Source organism: Rhinoderma darwinii, chromosome 4 (assembly GCF_050947455.1).
Source record: "Rhinoderma darwinii isolate aRhiDar2 chromosome 4, aRhiDar2.hap1, whole genome shotgun sequence".
Taxonomy (NCBI): domain Eukaryota; kingdom Metazoa; phylum Chordata; class Amphibia; order Anura; family Rhinodermatidae; genus Rhinoderma; species Rhinoderma darwinii.
In genome coordinates, this window is record NC_134690.1 from 164,331,791 (window position 1) to 164,352,989 (window position 21,199).

Below are 21,199 nucleotides of genomic sequence, written 5' to 3' on the forward strand. Positions count from 1 at the left end.
AATGAGACAGCTCGTTTGTACCTTCCACATGGAGCAATGATTGCTTATGTATAGAGACGAGTGCTCTTTACTATGATCGCTTGTCCCCATACATTTTCAACATGTCGACAGCGCATCTCCCTGACTACAGGGAGATTTGCTGACGATAACAATGATTTTTAATGCTGCATAAAAGAGCTGATCATTCGATGAACGAGCGTTTGCTCGTTCATCGGCTGATCTTTGCCCTGTTTACACAGAGAAATGATCGGTAACGAGTGCTCATATGAACGTTCGTCTGCCCGATCATTGGCCCGTGTAATAGGGCCTTTAGCCAATGTGCTTGGTTGTTTCCGTGATTCATAGACTGTAACAGACAACTTAAAGGGGTTTTCCGGTGAAATAAAATTGATGGCCTATCTCTAGGATAGGCCATCAATATCTGATCGGTGTGGGTACGACTATCGGCACATTTGCCCACCAGCTGTTTGTAGTCGTCATGGAGCTTATATGAGCGCTGCTTCCCCTTCTTCGCTTACGCAGCTCCATAATGTAAAACACTCACACTCTTAGGGGAAGTTCACAGTATTACAGCCTACTCCCATTCACATCAATTTTATCTCACCGGACAACCTCTTTAACCCTGCTTTTCCTTTCCTTTGAGGCTGCCCCCGCCCGCTTTCCACATTAGATTGGTAGTACCCCCTTTCAGACATTTAAAGGGGATGTCTCATGAAGACAAAAAGAAGTGGAGCAGCAATCAGTGGATGCCAGCCACACATTACATGCTGGCCATCAAATGAATGGCCGTCCACATAATGCATGAACGCGCTCTGGCTTCCCGGTGTGTCCATGCATTACGTCCATTGCATAGATGCATTACGTGGCTGGACATTCATTTAATTGGACAATCCCTTTAAGGAATATCCTACGGATTTGCTTTAAGTCAACTTTGAGATGAAGAAATATTAGATATTAACCCTTAAACAGTATTAGAGGTGACCTCAATTTATTCAGATGGCATATGATCCCAACAATTTTGCTAAGGCAGGCTGCATGTGCTGCAGTCTTCCCTGTATGGCTCCTCGATCCTGTCCAAAATTTCTGGGTGCATATGCAGCCATAGACAAGCATATAGAACACACTTTAATCATCTCAAACTGTTCTTGCTGGGATGTGTATATTTCTATAATACAGGGTTAATGTACAAAGTGTATTATGATGTTCCAATCAAAAACCTTATCCTGCTGGTTATTGACCTAACCTTGTAGCCTTTGCTGCCCTGCTTAGAATTAGTATCTTTAATGTTTGCTACTAACCAGTAAACTGACAGCAAAAATGTCAAGGTTCTTTTAGAGGCAAAAGTTCATCCAAATTGTCATAGAAGCAAGGTGGCATCATAAAGATAGATTTCTGACCAGCCATTTGTCGGTTCTACCATTTAAAAATATAGATTACTAATGTGGTCGGTGATTTTTTTCACTGATCTGAAAAATTTATGTTTTTACAGTTTTGTAGGTGTATTCGGCAAAAACAAAACTTACAAGGTAAGTGCAATATTTCTGCAAATAGAATTCTTACATATTGTAAAATCAAGTAGAATTCAAGACAAAGCTTTGATAAAATATTTTATAAATAAGAGAACGTTTTGTGTATTTATCACAATGTATATTACCTTAATGCTTTAAAGTATTTGACATGTTTCTGATTTTTGTTGCTGTTTTTTTTTACAATTGAATTATGTGAATTATTGGTCATTTGCACAGCAGTATTATCATCAGTATTAGTAATCCAAAACCAGGAATGGAACATACACAGAAAAAGTATAATGGAAAGATTTGTACATCTTCCATGTTTTGGACCCACGCCCGGTTTTGACTTACAAATACTGAAGCATAATACTGACCTACATATCTCCATCTTAACTCCTTCTGACCGCAGCCATTTTTAATATTTTCCCTTTTCATTTTTTGCTCCCCACCTTCCAAAAGCCATAACTTTTTTAATTTTTCCGTAGATATATATGAGGGCTTGATTTTTGTGGGATGAGTTGTAGTTTTTAATGGCACCATTTATTATACCATATAAGGTACTAGGAATCGGGAGGAAAAAATTTGCGATTCCTCCATTGTTTTTTGCTCTTCATTTTTATGACGTTCACCATGCAACTAAAAAGACATGCAAACTTTCTTCTGTGGGTCAATACGATTATAGCGATACCAAATTTATATAGGTTTTTTTTATATTTTACTACTTTTACAAGTAAAAAACTAACTGTAAAACATAAAATATATTTTGTGTTGCCAAATTCTGAGAGTCATAACTTTTTAATTTTTCCGTCGATTGAGCTGTGTGAGGACATATTTTTAGCGGGACGAGCTGTAGCTTTTAATGGTACCTGCATGGTAGATACACGTTTTTGATCACTTTCTATTCCATTTTTGCATAAAGAGATGAGGTGACCAAAAAATATTGATTCTGGCGTTTAACTTTTTTATTTTTAAGCTCTCCGTGTAGGTTATATATTGTAATAGTTCAGACTACTAGGGACGCGGCGATACCACTTATGGTTAACAATATTTTTTTAACAATGCTTTAGGGGAAGAATGGGAAAAGGGTGTTTTTTTTTTACTATTTTTGTACATAAAAGAAAAACTTTATTTAACTGAATTTTACTTTTTTATTAGTCTCTATAGAGGACTGGAACCAGGAATCGTTGGATCGATTGCATGATAAACTGCAATACTAATGTATCCGGCAGGGCTTTATAGGAGTTCAACATGGCAGACCTGGGGGCCTTCATAAAACCCCCAGGCTGCCATAACAATCATCGCCACCCCATGATCGCATCGCAGGGGGGAATGGGCTGTCATAGGGTGTCGCCCCCTCTTTGTAACACTTAAAATGCCACGGTCGCTATTGACTGCGGCATCTAAAGGGTTAAACGAGCGGGATCGCGCTCGAGCGCCACCCCACTCATTACGATCAAGTGTCGGCTGTGTCATACAGTCGACAACCGCGTTGTGTGGAGTGGGCTCAGCCTGTGAGCTCGCTCCATACTTCCCTTACCCGGCTATGACATAAGTATATGTCATACGTCGGGAAGAAGTTAATGAGGTCTTGGGCTTCTTTCAGATGCGCATAATACATGTGCTTTTTTGCGCCCGTATTACGGAGGCAACCCCAAAACTCTTGCGGTTCATAAGAACCAAAGTTAAAGCACCATAGATATCTATTGTACTTTAACTCCGGTTCTAATGTACCACGGGAGGTCCGGGTGTTGTGTCCATAATACGGCCGCAAAAAGGCACCCAAATTACGCCCGTCTGAAAAGTTATGATTTAATTTACACATGCATATGAAAATACGAATCAGATACAGATGCGCAATAACTTCTTTGGGCTAAAAAAGGTACCCATATGGATCCGTTGGATCATGATGCACGTTTGTGCATAAAAAAATGTGCGTGCAAAAAAACGAAAATGTGAATTAAACTATTTAAATGTATTGACAATGATTTTTTCAATGAAAAACATATGTATTTTAAAGAGGCTCTGTCACCACATTATAAGTGCCTTATCTTGTACATAATGTGATCGGCGCTGTAATGTAGATAACAGCAGTGTTTTTTATTTAGAAAAACAACCTATTTTCACCAAGTTATGACCTATTTTAACTTTCTTAATGGACAAACGGGCGTGTTTTTACTTTTGACCAAGTGGGCGTTGTAAAGAGAAGTGTATGACGCTGACCAATCAGCGTCATACACTTCTCTCCATTCATTTACTCTGCACATAGTGATCCTGTGTTGTTCACTATGTGCAGCCATATACACACACATTCATGTTATTGAAGTGGGTTGACAGTAAATAGACATCACTTCCAACCAGGACGGGATGTCTATTCACAATACCAACACTTCGGTAATGTTTGTGTGTGACTTACAGCACAGCAAGCGTAATCTCGCGAGATCTCGCTGTAAATGACAGCCTAATTCTATAATCATACTTTTTGTTTGGGAATAATTTATTAAGACTGGCGGTTCACGTCAGTCTTGGTAGAATGAAAAAATGGAGTAAACGCTGATGCATTTATTAAGAAGCGAAAGCCTCTTAATAAATGTGTTGTATGTTTTAGGCCAGGTTGTGCACCACAATTGTGCTATTGGCCATAAAATAAAGTAAAAACATACTCACCTCATCGCTCTGCTTCTTCTCTCCTCTGGCTCCCTCATCACTCCAATGCTGCTCTCACAAGGTACTGATGCCAGGCATGGTTAGGACCTTATATGCGACGCAGCACTTCAACGTCATTACTGCTGTATCGCATACAACATCCTGACGCATACGACGTCCTGACCCTCATTCAGTTTTCTTTTTGGGCTAGTGCACTGCTGCTGTAACCTCTCTCTATACGATTATTCCCCATGAGAGAGTAATCAGTGCAGTTGATTTTTTTACTGGAAAAAGACCCAGCAATGGGTATTGAACAGAGGGTTTTTTTTATTTAATGCATTCGCTTTGCATTGACCCACAATTATTTATGGTGGGTGGGTCTCTATTACTTACAAGTATATGGCGCAGCGATGGGAGTGAAATTCGCCCCGGCTACGTTTATGGCCATATGGAAAGAACAATGGGTATATGTCAATCGACCCAAAGAACTTAAGTGTTGATGGCATTATATCGATGACTGCCTTCTGTTTTGGGAAGGAGTCATTTAAAGATTTCCTATCTAAAATAAATTGGAATAATTGAAACATTAAATTCTCATGAATATTAAGTATAAATTAAATTAATTTTCTAGAATTTACTATTTTCAAGAAGCAAAATGCCCTTTGTACTAGGGCATATTTTAAACAAACCAACAGAAAGAATAATATATCGCCAATTATAATTGTCATTACAATCCCTGTATTAATAACATCCCTAAAAAAGAGATGTTGAGAATAAGGATAAACTATACTCTCGATGACGACTGTACAACAAAGTAAATTATTAAAACAGAGGTTTGAGGAAGCACAAACGATTCAGCAGAAACAGTAGAAAATGCATTTGAGGAATTTAAACAAATTGACCAAAAACGGAAAAAGAGAAATCTGTGGAGTTTATCCCAGACAATGGCGTAACTATAGGGGTCGCAGCGGTCGCAGTTTGCGACAGGGCCCCGAAGTGAGTGGGGCCCACGGCCCCCCGCACCCCATCAAGAAAAGTTACTATAGTAACTGGGGCCTATGTAATAAACTACACGGGCCCCGGTTACTATAGTAACTGACAGTACTTACATTCCTCCTTCCGGAACGCAGCGGCGGTCCTGACCTCACAGCACTGTGCGCAGCGCATGACGTCACAATGCTATGCGCTGCGCACAACATCCCAACCCTGGATAGAGTCAGAACCTCCGCTGTGACCGAAGAGGAGGGTAAGTTTAATACCACTGTCTGCTGGCGCTGATGGGTCAGGATTCGACTCCCGGCACCCCCGCCAATCAGCTGTTTTGAAGGGGTTGCAGCGCTCGTATGAGCGCTACTTCCCCTTCATTCCGGTCACTTTCTCACACTGAATCACTGACACGGACGTGTCAGAGATTCACAGTGTGAGCAAGTAAGGGAAATGTATTACTGTATAAGATTACTGTCTGCTGGACCCTGTATCTAAACCTACCTTAGGCTTAGACACAGGGTCCAACAAACCATATCACACATGCACTTGGGCCCCCTATCTAAACCTACCATATGTGTTAGGCTGTGTGCACATCAGCATTGCCCTTCCGTTGAGGGGTTCCGTCAGACTTCCGTTTCCCTCGCCATTGATCTCTATAGTGACGCAAATGTTGCTAAAGGTTTCTGTTTGTCACTGTTGTGACAGAGTTCCGTTGTTCTTGATGCAACCAATAGCGCAGTCGACTGGATTCGAGGACGACTTTGATGACGGCTTTTTTTTATAATCAATAAAATGATTAATGAGGGTTGTGTGGGTTTTTTTATTTAAAAAAACTTTATAAACTTTATTACTTCTTAATAGCTGCTGGCTGATTGACAGCGTCCATTATTAAGGCAGGGCTTAGTGTTATCACTAGCCCCCGTTATTACCCCAGTACCCACCGCCACCAGCCTAATAATACCGCCTGCGGCCGCCCCGTGCCCAGCCATCGATACAGATGGTCGGATACTGGATTGTAACCGGCTCTTCCCGTTACCCCTGGTGGCGGTGGGTACTTGGGTAATAATGGGGGTTAGTGATAGCCTTTTCATGTCTAACACTAAACCCCGCCTTAGTAATGGACGTTGTCAATCAGCCAGCAGCCGTTACTAAGGTGGTAGTGATAAAGTTTAGAAAAATATTTTATTCAAATAAAAATCCCACACAACCCTTGTTATCCATTTTATTGAGAATAAAAAAAACGCCGTCATCAAAGTAGTCCTTGGATCCGAAGTAGTCCAACAAACGAAGTTGTAAAAAAACCACAAACACAAAAATAATTAGTAACACATAAAAAAGCAAAACAATTCTTATACTTACCTTTCCTGGTCCAGCGCTGGAGTCGCAATGTCAGCGAGCTGGGCCCTATATCTAATCTAATAATGTGTGATACTGTCTGCTCAGTCACTGTATCTAATCCAATCATGTATGATACTCTTCCGCTGAGCCACTGTATCTAATCCTATAATGTGTGATACTGTCTGCTGAGCTACTGTATCTAATCCCATTATGTGTGATACTGTCTGCTGTGCCACTGTATCTAATCCTATCATATGTGATACTGCCTGCTGAGCCACTGTATCTAATCCTATCATGTGTGATACTGTCTGCTGAGCCACTGTATCTAATCCTTCCATAGCTATAGGGTCGTAGTGCTATAGATATGCTGTCTCCTATACACATATACATACATGCACACACATTTTTTTTAGGGGGGTATATGTATTGGGGCTATTTCCCCTAACGTCTCAAGACCTTAGTGATGTTCCTGGTTGCTAGTGCTACATCGGTGGGTCACTTAGTCACTTACACATTGTGTATTGGCCTGATGAAGACGCCGGTCCGGCGTCGAAACGCGTAGCCCTGTCTTTACAAATAAATATTATTTATTTATTTCATTGCCTCGACATCCTACTTAGCAGCGCCGGTGGTCCTTTTTCCTGAATCATCTCAAATACTCAGGCTGGGAGGCTGAGGAGTGGGAGAGCCTATCACAGCTTGGCCAGACGGAGCTAGCTCCCGCCCTCTGTCTATTTATACCTTCGTTTCCTGCTTCTCCTTTGCCTGTGACTCTGCTGGTTTCCTGGCTCTGCTGCTGCTGCTTGTACTATTTGTCCTCTGCTTCATTTTGACCCTGACTTTACTGACTACTCTCTTGCTCTGCGTTTGGTACCTCGTACACTCCTGGTTTGACTCGGCTCGTTCACTACTCTTGTAGCTCACGGTGTTGCCGTGGGCATCTGCCCCTTTTCCCTTAGCTTCTTTGTACCCTTGTCTGTCTGTCTGTCGTGCACATAGTGAGAGTAGGGACCGTCGCCCAGTTGTACGCCGTCGCCTAGGACGGGCCATTGCAAGTAGGCATGGACTGAGTGGTGGGTAGATTAGGGCTCACCTGTCGGTCTCCCTACTTCGTCATTACAAGACTCTTAGCCATATCAAGCTAAAACTAAGATTATTAAACTTTTTTTAAAGTGTAAAGGCCCTTTTACACCGGCCGATAAACGGACGGTACAGCGAGCGGCGATCAACAAGACGCTCGTTTGCTCCTGTCACACGGAGCTATAGTTGGGGACAAGCGGTCGTTAATTTGCTCGTTCGCATATATTATTATCTTGTTGGCAGCACGTCTCCCTGTTTACACAGGGAGATATGTTGCCTAGAACTATAATATTTAACTTTTTTAAATGATACGATCGGCAGACGATTCATCTGTTGAACGCTTGTCTGCCCAATAATCACCCAGTGTAAAACCCCCTTAACTTTTACTGGTGTAAACAGATTTGGATTACGGGTTCAAAAACCCCCTCCGCAATATCTTCTACAATGGCTTTCTAAAGAAGAGCACCTGAAGACACTATTCACTAAATGCAAAGGATAACAAGAGTAACATGAGCGATAAGCAATCCTACACCACTTCATCATCACGGTCAGAGATTGACGATAAGGTGATTGGTCGTTTTCATGTAACATCCTGTTCCGGCAGCGATGTGAGGGCATGGGTGTAAGTACACTGTGACTGGCTTTGTTGGCATTATTATGGGAGAACTGGGTGGTATTGTTATGTGACAACTGGCTGGCAGAAGATAAAGATAAACAGTTCTAGATCCTTTAATTGAAAATTATGTTATGGTATTTTAGGTCACAACCAAGAATGACTTTTGCAAAAGGTTTTCCCTAGGTGTGTTTTTTCCGATTTACTCTAATGCCTGAAAAACTGGACTCTAAAACCACGTACACGTAACAACTTCCTGAAGTGGTAAAAAAAAATCACATGCGCTTAGACCACCCTCACTATATAGTCTGAACGAGGACCTAAGAGTGCATAAAAAAAGCTATGTTTTTGTAATGAATTCATTGTAGCAAAGTTGTAATAATTAATGTGGTGTATCATGTCTGAAATTATATGATCGTACATAATGCTCAACTAATTTCATCTCCATTGTTCTTACATAGAATGATTATAATCTTTGCTTACCTCCCAAGAGTTTTTGCACCCATGTGGTCAGGACTAAGCCTGACTCTGCTTGGATGTGTGCAGTCAGCATTCCTTCCAGAATCCAAGGAACAAAGGCACCATTTAGTGAATGTGTTCTTACCAGAATCATAAGACTTCAGCAGTATTCTTTGACCACCCACCGTAGTGTGACCCGGTGAGCTAGAAATGTAAGCAGAGCAGAGGTAGAAAGCTCCTGTTGCTCCTTATATTATTACTAACTTGCAGAAGATGGCAAATATTGATCACCAACACGTATTATTACAAGATTGGAATCTTCCTGACAATATGGTGGTTGAGTAGATACCACACTGGACTAGGTGACTGTTCTGTATACAGCTTCGTATACAGATGTGTGTTTGGAGGACCCACAGACTGTAGAGTACACTCAAGATGAGAAATAATCATAGATATTGCATAATAACACACTAATAATCATACTATGTGTGTACTGCCGTGGACAAGATGGATGTCAAGGTAAATAAATGACAGATAATACTGCCATTAATAAAGCAACAATCATACCAATTCTGCATAAAGTTACAGTATGTATCATAATAGTTACATATTCATTTGTTATCTAGTACAGTGTTTCCCAAAGTGGGTTTCATGAAACCCCACGGTTCCGTGAATAGGTCTCTGGATTTCTGCAGACCAGTTCCCGATAATGGTGGCTGCACGGAGGATGCCACACATTAATATTCATATATGCACTGCAGGGCCAACCTTTAAATGAGTTCTCCAGGACGAACAGCAGTACCAGACACTGCTATAGACCTTTCACTGTGCTTATCAACAGCGGGTTCTGAAAGTTGGATCCGAACCAATCAAACCTTGGTGTCCGATCATAAGGATAGGCCATCAATGGTATAGTCCCGGACAAATCCTTTATGGAGTACCCTGCATTGAATATGTGAACAATAATCAGAATTTTCTTTATAAAGTGGCAAAATTTTCCACGCCGCTGTACAGTAAGTTACCGGGTAGAATTAGGCACAATGTTGAAATACAAACATAGAAAGAGAAGACCCTGCTCACAAGTTTACTGTCTGTAAGGAATGGGGGTGATCAGTAGCGTTGCTAGTGGGGGGGGGGTGAGGTGGCCCCAGCCCCAATTAGACCGCCCCCGCCATGACCAATGCTCCCGCTATGGCCACGCCACACAGGGTGGCCTGCTGCCTGTCTGAGGGGGTGGCGGCGCAACTGAATCCAGCCACCGCCTCCTGTACTAATTGTACCTGCGCCTATAGGACGCAGATACAATTACATGCATAAGCGATGAATGGCTGGGCGCATTCCATATTTGACCATTCAGCATCTAACAATGACTTTCCCCGCTAATCAGCGCCTTTTCTATGATGCTAGTGCTTCCGTTGATGAAAGGCGCTGTTTGGTGGGGCAAGTCATTCTGCCCTGCCAATCAGCGCCTTTTAACGACACTATTAGCGCGATGACGTCATTGCGTCGCTTCCGTTGTTGAGAGGCATGATTGATGGGGCAAGTCATTTGGCCCTGCTAATCAGCGTCTTTCAACAATGCTAGCAGCGCGATGATGTCATCGCGACCGCTTCCGTTGTTTAAAGGCGCTTATTGGTGGGGCCAGTCATTCTGCCCTGCCAATCAGCGGCCTTCAACGACTCAAGCGTCGTTCAGCCCCAGCAGACCTACTCAGAAGAGAGCAGGCCTGCATTGACACAGAACGGCGCGGGGACGGGATCAAGGTGAGTCTGAGGTCTTTTTTTTTCACTTAAACCTGTGAGCGGCATTATCTACGTGGGGGAGCTATATGTGGGACACTATCTACAGGGGAGGCTATATGTGGGACACCATCTACAGGGGGGCTATATGCAGGGCCCAATCTAGAGGGGGCTATAAGTGGGCACTATATACAGGGGATGCTATATGTTGGGCACTATCTACAGTGGGGCTATATGTAGAGTGCTATCTACAGGGGGTCTATATGTAGAGTGTTATCTACAGGGGGCTAGATGTGGGGCACTATCTACAGGGGGGCTATATGTGGGACACTATTTACAGGGGGCTGTATGTGGGTACTATCTACAGGGGGATCTATGGGGGCACTATCTACAGGGAGTGTGTGAGGACACAGTGTATGGTGCTATTCTAATCAGGGACACAGTGTATGGTGCTATTATAATCAGGGACACAGTGTATGGTGCTATTATAATCAGGGATGCAGTGTATGGCGCTATTATATTTAGGTGCGTAGTGTGTGGCACCATGAGAATTTTATATTAGTTTATAGGTGCAGAAATGTTTTAAAAGTGAGATGCTGAAGACATCTGAGCGGCCAAATGCAGAAATAGGCTGTGTCTGGGAGAAGTCATCATAGAGGTCTGGACTGGATGGAGAAGAAAAGAGTAAAAGAACAACTAGAATCTGAGAAATGTCATCTGTGAGTCACTCAATGTAAATGTTTATTCTGCCTCTAATCAGTACTGTAGTCACTGTATGATCTACAGCGAGATGATGGGTGGTATTATTTTTTTTGTGACACAGCAACTCCCAGCATATCCTTACCATTAAATGTAAAAGACAAAAAAATAAAAAAAGATACTCTCTAGGACACCCCAAGCACACATCAGAGTATTTATTTATAGGTTATCTAGTGAGTACAAAATTAATACCGTTTCCCAAGCTATTGCCTAAAACAGTAATACAAAAACCTTTTAAAATACCACCAATGCCAGGTAATACAGTACAAAAGAGTTAGAATATCCATATATATATTCATGAAATGGACAATATCGCATGGAATTATATATATATATATATATATATATATATATATATATATATATATATATATATATATATATAAATATAAATATATCCCCATAAGAAAGCTAGAAGTATCAGACAAAATGGAAGCTGAAGACATCTGAGCGGCCAACTGCAGAAATGGGCTGTGGCCGGGAGAAGTTGTTATAGAGGTCTGGACCGGATGGAGAAGAAAAGAGAAAAATAACAACTAGAATCTGAAAAGACGTCAACGGTGAGTCACTTAATGTAAATGTTTATTCTGCCTCTAATCAGTACTGTAGTCACTATATGATCTACAGCGAGATGATGGGTCACATGATTTTTTTGGGGAAACAGCAACTCCCAGCATATCCTTACCATTATTCGGGTCATGCTGGGAGAAGTAGTTTTACACCGTACAAAACTATACGGCAGGGGTAGCCTGGCTGGTACATACGGGGATGATGGGGTTTATATACAGGAATGATGGTTGTTATATACAGGGATTATGATTGTTATATACAGGGATGATGGTTGTTATATACAGGGATGATGGGTAGTCCAGTCATCATCCCTGCATTAACCCCCATCATCCCTGTATATAACCCCCATCATCCCTGTATATACCAGCCATCATCCCTGTTTATAACCCCCATCTTACCTGTATATATATGGCAAATATTGATTTGATTTAGATTTCTTTTCTGTTCATTCACTTTGAATTTTGTTAGTTGATAAAAAAAAACTATTAACACTTCTATTTTGAAAGCATTCTTACTTTGCAGCATTTTACCACAACTGCCCTCAAACTTTTGCACAGTACTGTACATTGGATAGCTTTCAACCAACAGTTATTTCTTCTGACACCCTCATTAACATGTATTCTCGGATGAGGGTTTCAAAGGGTAGAGAATAAGACACTGCCATACACCTCTTCCAGAGGAACAAACGATTGGGTAAGTTGAAATTCAACATGCCCGATCCTTCTTTCCACAACAGCAGACGTGGTCCACCAAATCCAGCAGGCTCCTACGACTTTAACCTAATGTGTTAGCGAGTTTAAAGAAGATCTGTGTAAAGTCTATGGCTGCGGCCCGTCGTTCTGACTTACCCCTCGACGGCCACGGCCATGGACATGTGAGTTCCCTGCAGCGTCGTCCCCCTGTGAGGCACTCACTTCCTGGTATTGAAACTGTCTCCCGGAGGGTGCACGCGCGCATGGTCTTAAAGGGCCAGTGCATGGATAAATTCAGGAAGTCTGCAATCAAGCCCAGAATGCTACTGGACTATAAAAATGGCTCTGCCCTCTTGTTCTTTGCCTGAGCGTTGTTCGTTAACCAAAGTTTGTCTTGCATATGGCCTCCTAGTGTCTTCCAGTTCCTAGGTGTTCCCTGTTCCTGTAGCCTGTATCCCGTGCTATCCTAGTCATGTGCCGTGCTGAGCTGTTGTCGTGTTGTGCTATATTCCACGCCTGTTTTGCTACTCCACGCTTGACGTCTACATGCTGCCTGGTCCCAGCCGAGTCTGCCTTGCTACTGTCCGAGTTGCCACAGGTACCCATTCTGGACTATAGACTCTGTACTATACCTGTTTGGCCAGCTGCCCACCCACTATGTGGTACGGCCCAGTGGGTCCACACCCCGCATCGTGACAGTACGCTCCAGCTGTGGACCCCGCTGGTCAATCAAGGGAATGTCACCCTCCAAAGCCATGCTGGTGGACCTGCAGGATCTCCGAGCAAGACAGGATCAACTTCTTGTGGCAGTGAACTTCATGGCACAGAAGCTAGGGGTGCTAGCTGCTTCCCTTCCTGCCCTTATGCAAGCTCCTCCGTTCGACCTTCCTGCTACACCTCCTGGCAGTTCCGGTACGGATCCTCTGTTCTCACTGCCATTACCTTCTCGGTTCCATGGAGATGCAAGTACGTGCAGGGGTTTTCTGAACCAATGAAATATCCATTTTACCCTGCACACCCAAGCATTTCTGTCGGACGGAACCAAGATCGCCTTCATCGTGTCTCTACTTGTCGGCAAGGCCCTGGCATGGGCGAACCCAATCTGGGAACATCAGGGACCCGAGTCCCAAGACTTCCAGGGATTTGTGCGGTTATTCCGTACTGTTTTCGAGGAGCCAGGACGAGTCTCGTCGGCAGCCACTGCTATCTTTAACCTTCGCCAGGAGGACACCTCCGTGAGCGAATACACATCCATGTAATGACGAGGTAGGGAGACAAACAGGTGAGCCCTAATCTAACTGCCACTCAGTCCCTGCCTACTTGCACGTCCCGTCCTAGGCAACGGTCCCTACGCTCAATATGTGTATGACAGACAAACAGACAAGGGTACACAGAAGCTAAGGGAAATGGGGCAGTTGCCCACGGCAACACCGTGAGCAAACAGGAGTAGTGAACGAGCCGAGTCAAACCAGGAGTGTACTAGGTACCAAACGGAGAGCAGGAGCGTAGTCAGTAAAGCCAGGGTCAAAATGAAGCAAGGTCAATAATAATAGCAGGAGCAGCAGAGCCAGGAAACAGGAAAGAATCACAGGTAAAGGAGGAGCAGGAAATGCTGGTATAAATAGACAGAGGGCGGGAGCTCGCTCCGTCTGGCCAGGCTGTGATAGGCTCTCCCACGCCTCTGCCTCCCAGCCTGACTGGTAGAAGATCGTGTCACTCTCTCAGACTTAGGAGCAGGTGCCGACTGATTACCCACGGGCGTCGACACAGAAGCTGTGTCTGGCAGATCCTTTACAGTTCATTCCCATGACCATCATTGCTGGCGAGAAGCTCCATCCGGTCTCTGCCTACCTGGACTCTGGCTCTGCAGCCAATTTCATCTGCCAAGACCTCGTGGATCTTCTTCAGCTGCCCACTGTCCTGCTGGAAAGGTCGTTGATCGTTGCCTCGGTAGATGGACTGCCAGTGCCTGACCCAGTTTTGTCTGTGGCCAAGCCATTAAGACTTCAAGTGGGAGCTCTTCACTCTGAGCTCATCTCTCTGTTTGTCCTGCCCAAGGCCATCAACCCCGTGCTGCTGGGTTTGCCTTGGCTCCGTTTGCACACCCCAGTCCTGGATTGGAACTCCGGAGAGGTTCTCCTGTGGGGTCCCAAGTGTCTCGACCTCTGTCTGGGTCATATCCATCCACCGCAGTCTCCTCCACATCAGTCATTGGCAAGGTGACGAGTGGAAGACTGCATTTAATACACGTGATGAGCACTATGAATACCTAGTTATGCCCTTCGGCCTATGTAACGCCCCCGCAGTGTTTCAAGAATTTGTCAATGACATTTTTCGTGATCTCCTCTAGGTCTGTGTTGTGGTGTGTCTCGATGACATTTTGATTTTCTTCCCCAGATCCAGTAACTCATCAGAGTCATGTCTGCCAGGTGTTACTTCGTTTAAGGGAGAATCATATTTATGCCAAGCTGGAGAAGTGCGTGTTTGAAAAAAAGTCTCTTCCCTTCCTGGGCTATATCATCTCCGATCAGGGTCTCAAGATGGACCCTGAGAAGGTAAAGGCTGTCCTGGAATGGCCACGCCCCAAGGCTTAAGGGCCATACAATGCTTCCTGAGATTCGCCAACTTCTACCGGCTGTTCATTCCCAACTTCTCATCTTTGACAGCTCTCATCTCCACCCTCACTAAAAAGAGTATGAATGCCAAGGTGTGGATTTCGGAGGCAGAAGCCACATTTGAATCCTTAAAAAAGGCCTTCACGTCAGCCTCTATTCTTCACCACCTTGATGTATCCCTACAGTTTTCATTAGAGGTGGACGCTTCCTCTGTTGGTGCTGGTGCACTGTTGTTCCAGAACGGTTCGAAAGGCAAGATTGTGGTATGTGGCTACTATTCTAAGCTGTTTTCTTCCGCAGAGCGCAACTGCTCGATTGGGGATCGGGAGTTACTGGCCATCAAGCTGGCTCTGCAGGAGTGGAGACACCTACCGGAAGGCGCAGCCCATCCTATCCTGGTCTTCATGGATCACAAAAACCTGACCTATCTACAGATGGCTCAGCAGTTGAATCCTCGTCTAGCCAGGTGGTCATTGTTCTTTGCTCGGTTCCGGTTTGAACTCCACGACCGACCTGCCGACAAGAATGTGAGGGCCGATGCCTTGTCTAGGTCATTTGAAACAGAGGACACTGTGGAGTCCCCACAGAATATTATTGATTATTCCTGCATCTTCTCTGTGAACCCTCTGCAAGTTAGAGACATTACTTCGGCAAGGACTTTTGTACGTCTGGCAGACAGAGGAAGAATCCATCGCTGGCGTCACAGTTCCAAGCTGGCAGGTCACGCGGGTCCTCGTAAGACCCAATATCTATTCACCCGTCAGTTCTGGTGGCCCACGCTGCCCAAAAACGTCATGGACTTTGTCTCCTCATGTACGGTATGCGCAGCAAATAAAGTTGCCCACTCCAGACCAGCTGGTTTGCTCCAACCACTGCCTGTACCATTGCTCCCTGTCAGCATATTGCAATGGACTTTGTCACGGATCTCCCTCTCTATGCAGGTTGCAGTGTTATCTGGGTGGTGGTGGATCGATTTTCTAAAATGGCTCATTTTGTTTCCTTGACTGGTCTGCCTTCTGCTGCGCGATTGGCCGACCTCTTCATTCAACAGATCTTCCATCTGCACGGCTTGCCTCTACATATTGTCTCGGATCGAGGGGTCCAGTTCAACTCAAAGTTTTGGAGAGCACTCTGCGGTCTCCTCGGTGTAAAGTTGGACTTCCCTTCGTCCTATCATCCCCAATCCAATGGGCAAGTCGAGAGGGTTAACCAGATTATGGAGACCTATCTGCGTCACTTATTTTCCAGACGGCATGATGACTGGGTGCAGCTGCTCCCGTGGGCAGAGTTCTCCTATAATAACCACACTAGTGAGTCCACCACCTCCAGTCCGTTCATCATCGTCTACGGCCAACACCCTTGTATATCTCTTCATGTCTCTACTATGTCCCAGGTGCCTGCAGCTGACCCTACCTTCAGGGACTTTCTGCAAATATGGCAACAGACCCGATCTTCTAACCTGCTGGCGTTGGACCGTATGAAGAGAAAGGCAGATACTAGAAGACAGGATCCTCCTCAGTTTCTTCCAGGTACGAAGGTCTGGTTGTCTTCAAAGAATATCCGGCTGAGGGTGTCGTCCTGCAAATTTGCTCCTAGGTTCCTCGGACCCTTCGAGATCCTGCTACAGATTAACCCGTTGTCTTACAAGCTGCGGCTGCCTCCTACCCTAAAGATCCCTAACTCCTTCCATGTCTCCTTGCTGAAGCCCGTGGTCCTGAACCGCTACTCCAGGACTCCTAGTTCCGCAGTGGCTCCTGGCGGCTCGTCAGGGACTTTCGAAGTAAGGGAGATTCTGGCCACCAAAAAGGTGGGAGGAAGGACGTTTTGTTTGATGGATTGGAGGGGATTCGGTCCAGAAGAGAGGTCTTGGGAGCCAAAGGAGAACATCAATGCCTCTGTCCTCATGAGGAGGTTTCTCTCCCGCTCTGGTCCCAAGAAGAGGGGGCGTAAGAGGGGGATACTGTAATTTCTATGGCCACGGCCCGTCGTTCTGACTTACCCCTCGACGGCCGAATCCATGGACATGTGAGTTCCAATGCAGCGTCGTCCCCCTGTGAGGCGCCGGCACTCACTTCCTGGTATCGAGACTGTCTCTCGGAGGGTGCGCGCCCGAGCGTGCACAGTCTTAAAGGGCCAGTGCACGCATAATTGCAGGAAGTCTGCAATCAAGCCTAGAATGCTACTGGACTATAAAAAGGGCTCTGCCCTCTTGTTCTTTGCCTGAGCGTTGTTCGTTACCCAAAGTTTGTCTTGCATATGGTCTTCTAGTGTCTTCCAGTTCCCAAGTGTTCCCTGTTCCTGTATCCTGTATCCTGTATCCCGTGCTATCCTAATCAATTGCCACGCTGATCTGTTTTCATGTTGTGCTGTATTCCACGCCTGTTCTGCTACTCCACGCCTGATGTCTACCTGCTGCCTGGTCCCAGTTGAGCCTGCCTTGCTACTGTCCGAGTTACCACAGGTACCAATTCTGGACTATAGACTTTGTACTATACCTGTTTGGCCAGCTGCCATCCCGCTACTCGGTACGGCCCAGTGGGTCCACACCCTGCATCATGACAATCTGTCACTAGGTGTCACAAAGGGTCCGGGGACCCACTGGGCCGTACCGAAATGGCGGTAAGGCAGCTGGCCAACAGGGTGCAGGTGAAAGTCTATAGTTCGTATAGGTACCTGTGGCAGATCAGACAGCAGCAGGGCAGGCTCGGCTAGGACTAGGCAGCAGGTAGACATCAGGCGAGGTGAAGCAGGTCAGACGTGGATACAGCACGACACAACTTTGGCACGGCACAGTGCTCAACCAGGATGGTATGGAAATGCAAGGAACAGGAACTGGAACAGGTACATGTAACCCACTAGGAGGCCATCACATAGACAAACTAGGGAACACAACCATGCTCAGGCATAGAACTAGGGGGCTGGACCCCTCTTATAGTCCAGGGTACTCACGGGTGAAAATTCATCAACAAGGCCCGGTGCGCGCGCTGCCCCTTTAAGAGCGGGCACGAGCGTGCACGCGCACATAACGGGATCCGGCTGAGGTGAGTGGATGCGAGCGCTGACGTCTCCTGAGGAGGCTGGGGCCAGCGCTTGCCGACTCGTGGCTGCAGCTGTCAGGGGGGCAACATAGCTGACAGCCCGCAGCCACGGGCATTAAACTAGGTCATAAAATTAGACCAGTCAGGCACAGATTGATTTCGCCAAAACAACCTTATTTTGCAAGACCATGCTGGATGAAGACATAAGAGCAGGTCTAAAGATGCCTCATGCTGATTTGACAGCATCAGAGGCTGTGAAGCCTGCTCCACCCCTGGGGTATCAGAGTAGTTCATGCCCTGCTGGCTAACTACAGGGAATTAGCAAAAAGGGTGCCAACACAAAGGAGGGGCCATATCTCAGTCACGGGTAGGGGCCCAGGAACAAAAGAAAACGGCGCTGGAATCAGGGGGACAGTTTGCATTATATGACCTAGTGACAGTTTCTCTTTAAGAAACTGATAACATTGATATGGCACAATTTGTACCGACTCTTGGTGCAGATCATGCCGTATGTGTTATTTTAACAATACACTGAGTTGTTTGCTTACATAAACCTTTCACAAAGTCCTATCATTGCTGATGTTAAGTATAGATTATTTAACAGGGTTTTCTCAAGAATCCCTTTCATACTAAAAGTCCGGAAATGCTGTTTATAGCTTTTTAAAGTAGTATGCATATAAAAATATCATTCTCATCTTGTTTTGCTTTCTTGTCTTCACCTTGGTGCTGCTGCTAATCTGTGCTGCTGGGACGGGAGCTGAGCAAAATCAGTCTCCTTCCCCCTCTGGCAGCTGACCAATGAAAGTGGTGGGCATGTGCAGGGTTCATAGCTATCAGGATGCAGAGCTTTACAATCCTAAAAAGCTGAGAATAAGGAGTCTTTTCAGCTATGTTGCCAAGTTACTGCAGACACTCAGCTTTCTTTCCTGCTTGTCAAGGAAGAAGCAATTTTTATTGGCTGCTCTGCAGTTAACAGAGAATTACTGAGTGAATGAGCATGCGTGTCCATCCGCACTCAGTTTATTAGGTGGATGTGTAATATGCTTTTAACTTTGAATATTAGTGGCACCATACTATGTAATTAAATGTTAAAACTCTACTGGATAATTTTGTTAACAGCATGTCAATTGCAACATTGTTCATTTTTTATCATCTATTCAATGAATATGATATTTAATGGCGGGACAACCCCTTAAATTGCTCATTATAGAATGCCTAAATACTACATTTAAAATGTGATTTGATTAAACTACAATAATGATGTTCACAGTCCTCGAGCCACAGGGCATATTAGCACTTGTTAGACAAAGTTACGTAATTTAGCAACCTGTGTCTGGCTGCTCTATCCGTTATCACAAATCATTATCTATAAGTCAGTAATTGCTATTTTGGTGATTTAGTAACCACAGTGATTATGTGAATAATCCCGTTTAGTAAGTATAAAATACTGTTTTGATTTTATCCTAGTAAACACAATCTGCTAAAAAAAAATAAATGTTGCTTTTAGAGATATATTGTTTATGTATTTTATATATTGTAGTTAGACGTGGGAATAAAATATTTTATAAAACAAAGAGGAGCCATCAAGCAAACGTCAATAACAATGTACTGTATATTACAATATAATCAACAGGGACGGATGACTGGATAGAGCGCTATTATGGATCCCAGAAGCAGCCTCTCTGGACCCCCTGCACAAGGAAGAGTCAAAGAGATGATTATTTTAAACTGCCCATGTCACCATTTATGATGCAATTAATAACACTGTTTCTGTTTCTATTCACAACATATGCAATGTAGGGTAATGAAGTCCATGGTAAATGTGTACAAGTTGCAAGCTTACCTAAGGCTGAGATTTATTTCTTCAATTATGACTGCTCAAAAAACATGATGAGCAGAAGCAAAATATGCTAGCCTAAAGAAGATCTGTCAGGGACGGTAATACATTACTTCCCACAATTCCATTTCCCAAGTGTGTTCTGTAAACTTAGATGATGTATTATAATCTGCTCATAATACAATTTCACAATTGAAGGGAACATGGCATTATCTACTTATGGCTAAGGTCTGCAAATCATAACAGATAGCACCAAAAAAAATAGCAGCCATGTATATCTAAGGGTATGTTCACACAACCTATTTTCAGACGTAATTGAGGCGTTTTGCGCCCCGAATTAGGCCTGAAAATACGGCTCCAATACGTCTGCAAACATCTGCCCACTGCCTGCAATGGGTTTTACGATGTTCTGTTCAGACGAAGTGTAATTTTACGTGTCGCTGTCAAAAGACTGTGCGTAAAAATACGCCCGCGTTAAAGAAGTGCATGTAACTTCTTTGGACGTTTTTGGAGCCGTTTTTCATTGACTCCATTGAAAAACAGCTCCAATTACGTCCGTAATGGACGCCGCGAAAAACGTGAGCACTTGCAATTACGTCTGAAATTCAGGAGCTGTTTTCGCCTGAAAACAGCTCCCTAATTTCAGATGTATTTTGCGTTTGCGTGTGAACAAACCCTAAGACTGTTCATAGGTTGAAGAACATCAATGTCTATCTTATTAGGATATATTCAAATGAAGCAGATTTGTTGCAGAAATTTCTGCGACTAAAAATCTGTTCCATTTATCTGAATTTGGTTGTTTCTGCAGCATGCGCATGGATTTCTGCAAGTCCCATTCAGATGAATGAGGCAGTCGCAAAAATGTCTTCATCAAATCTGCCGTGTGTGAATTCACCCTTCTCTTACCTTGTCCTGAAAAGACTATGGAAAGACCACTATCGAAGCTGAAATCAAATGGCAATCTTAGGGTATGTTCACACGGCCTATTTTCAGCTGTTTTTTGGGCCGTAAACGCCCCGAAAAATGGCTGGAAATACGGGGGCTGAACGCCTCCAAACATCTGCCGATTGATTTCAATGGGAAAAACTGTGTTTCGTTCCCACGGGGCGTTTTTTACGTCGCCGTTTTTGAAAACGGTGCGTAAAAAAAATGACCTGTAAAAAAAAAGAAGTGCATGTCACTTCTTGAGCTGGTTTTGGAGCCGTTTTTCATTAGGTCAATAAAAGAACAGCTTTCAACGCATCATGCCTTGAAAACAGCTCCGTATTTTACAGCCGTTTTTAATTTAGCGTGTGAACATACCCTTAAAGAGGACCTG

General features: G+C 44.3%; 1 long non-coding RNA gene across 1 annotated transcript; it reads left to right on the plus strand.

Annotated features, from left to right (window-relative positions):
• Window positions 1–1,347: 1,347 nt before the first annotated feature.
• LOC142760918 (uncharacterized) lies at window positions 1,348–19,886 on the plus strand. Its single transcript, XR_012883455.1, has 2 exons — window positions 1,348–1,526; window positions 19,678–19,886. It is a non-coding gene; the product is annotated as an uncharacterized LOC142760918 (long non-coding RNA).
• Window positions 19,887–21,199: the final 1,313 nt, after the last annotated feature.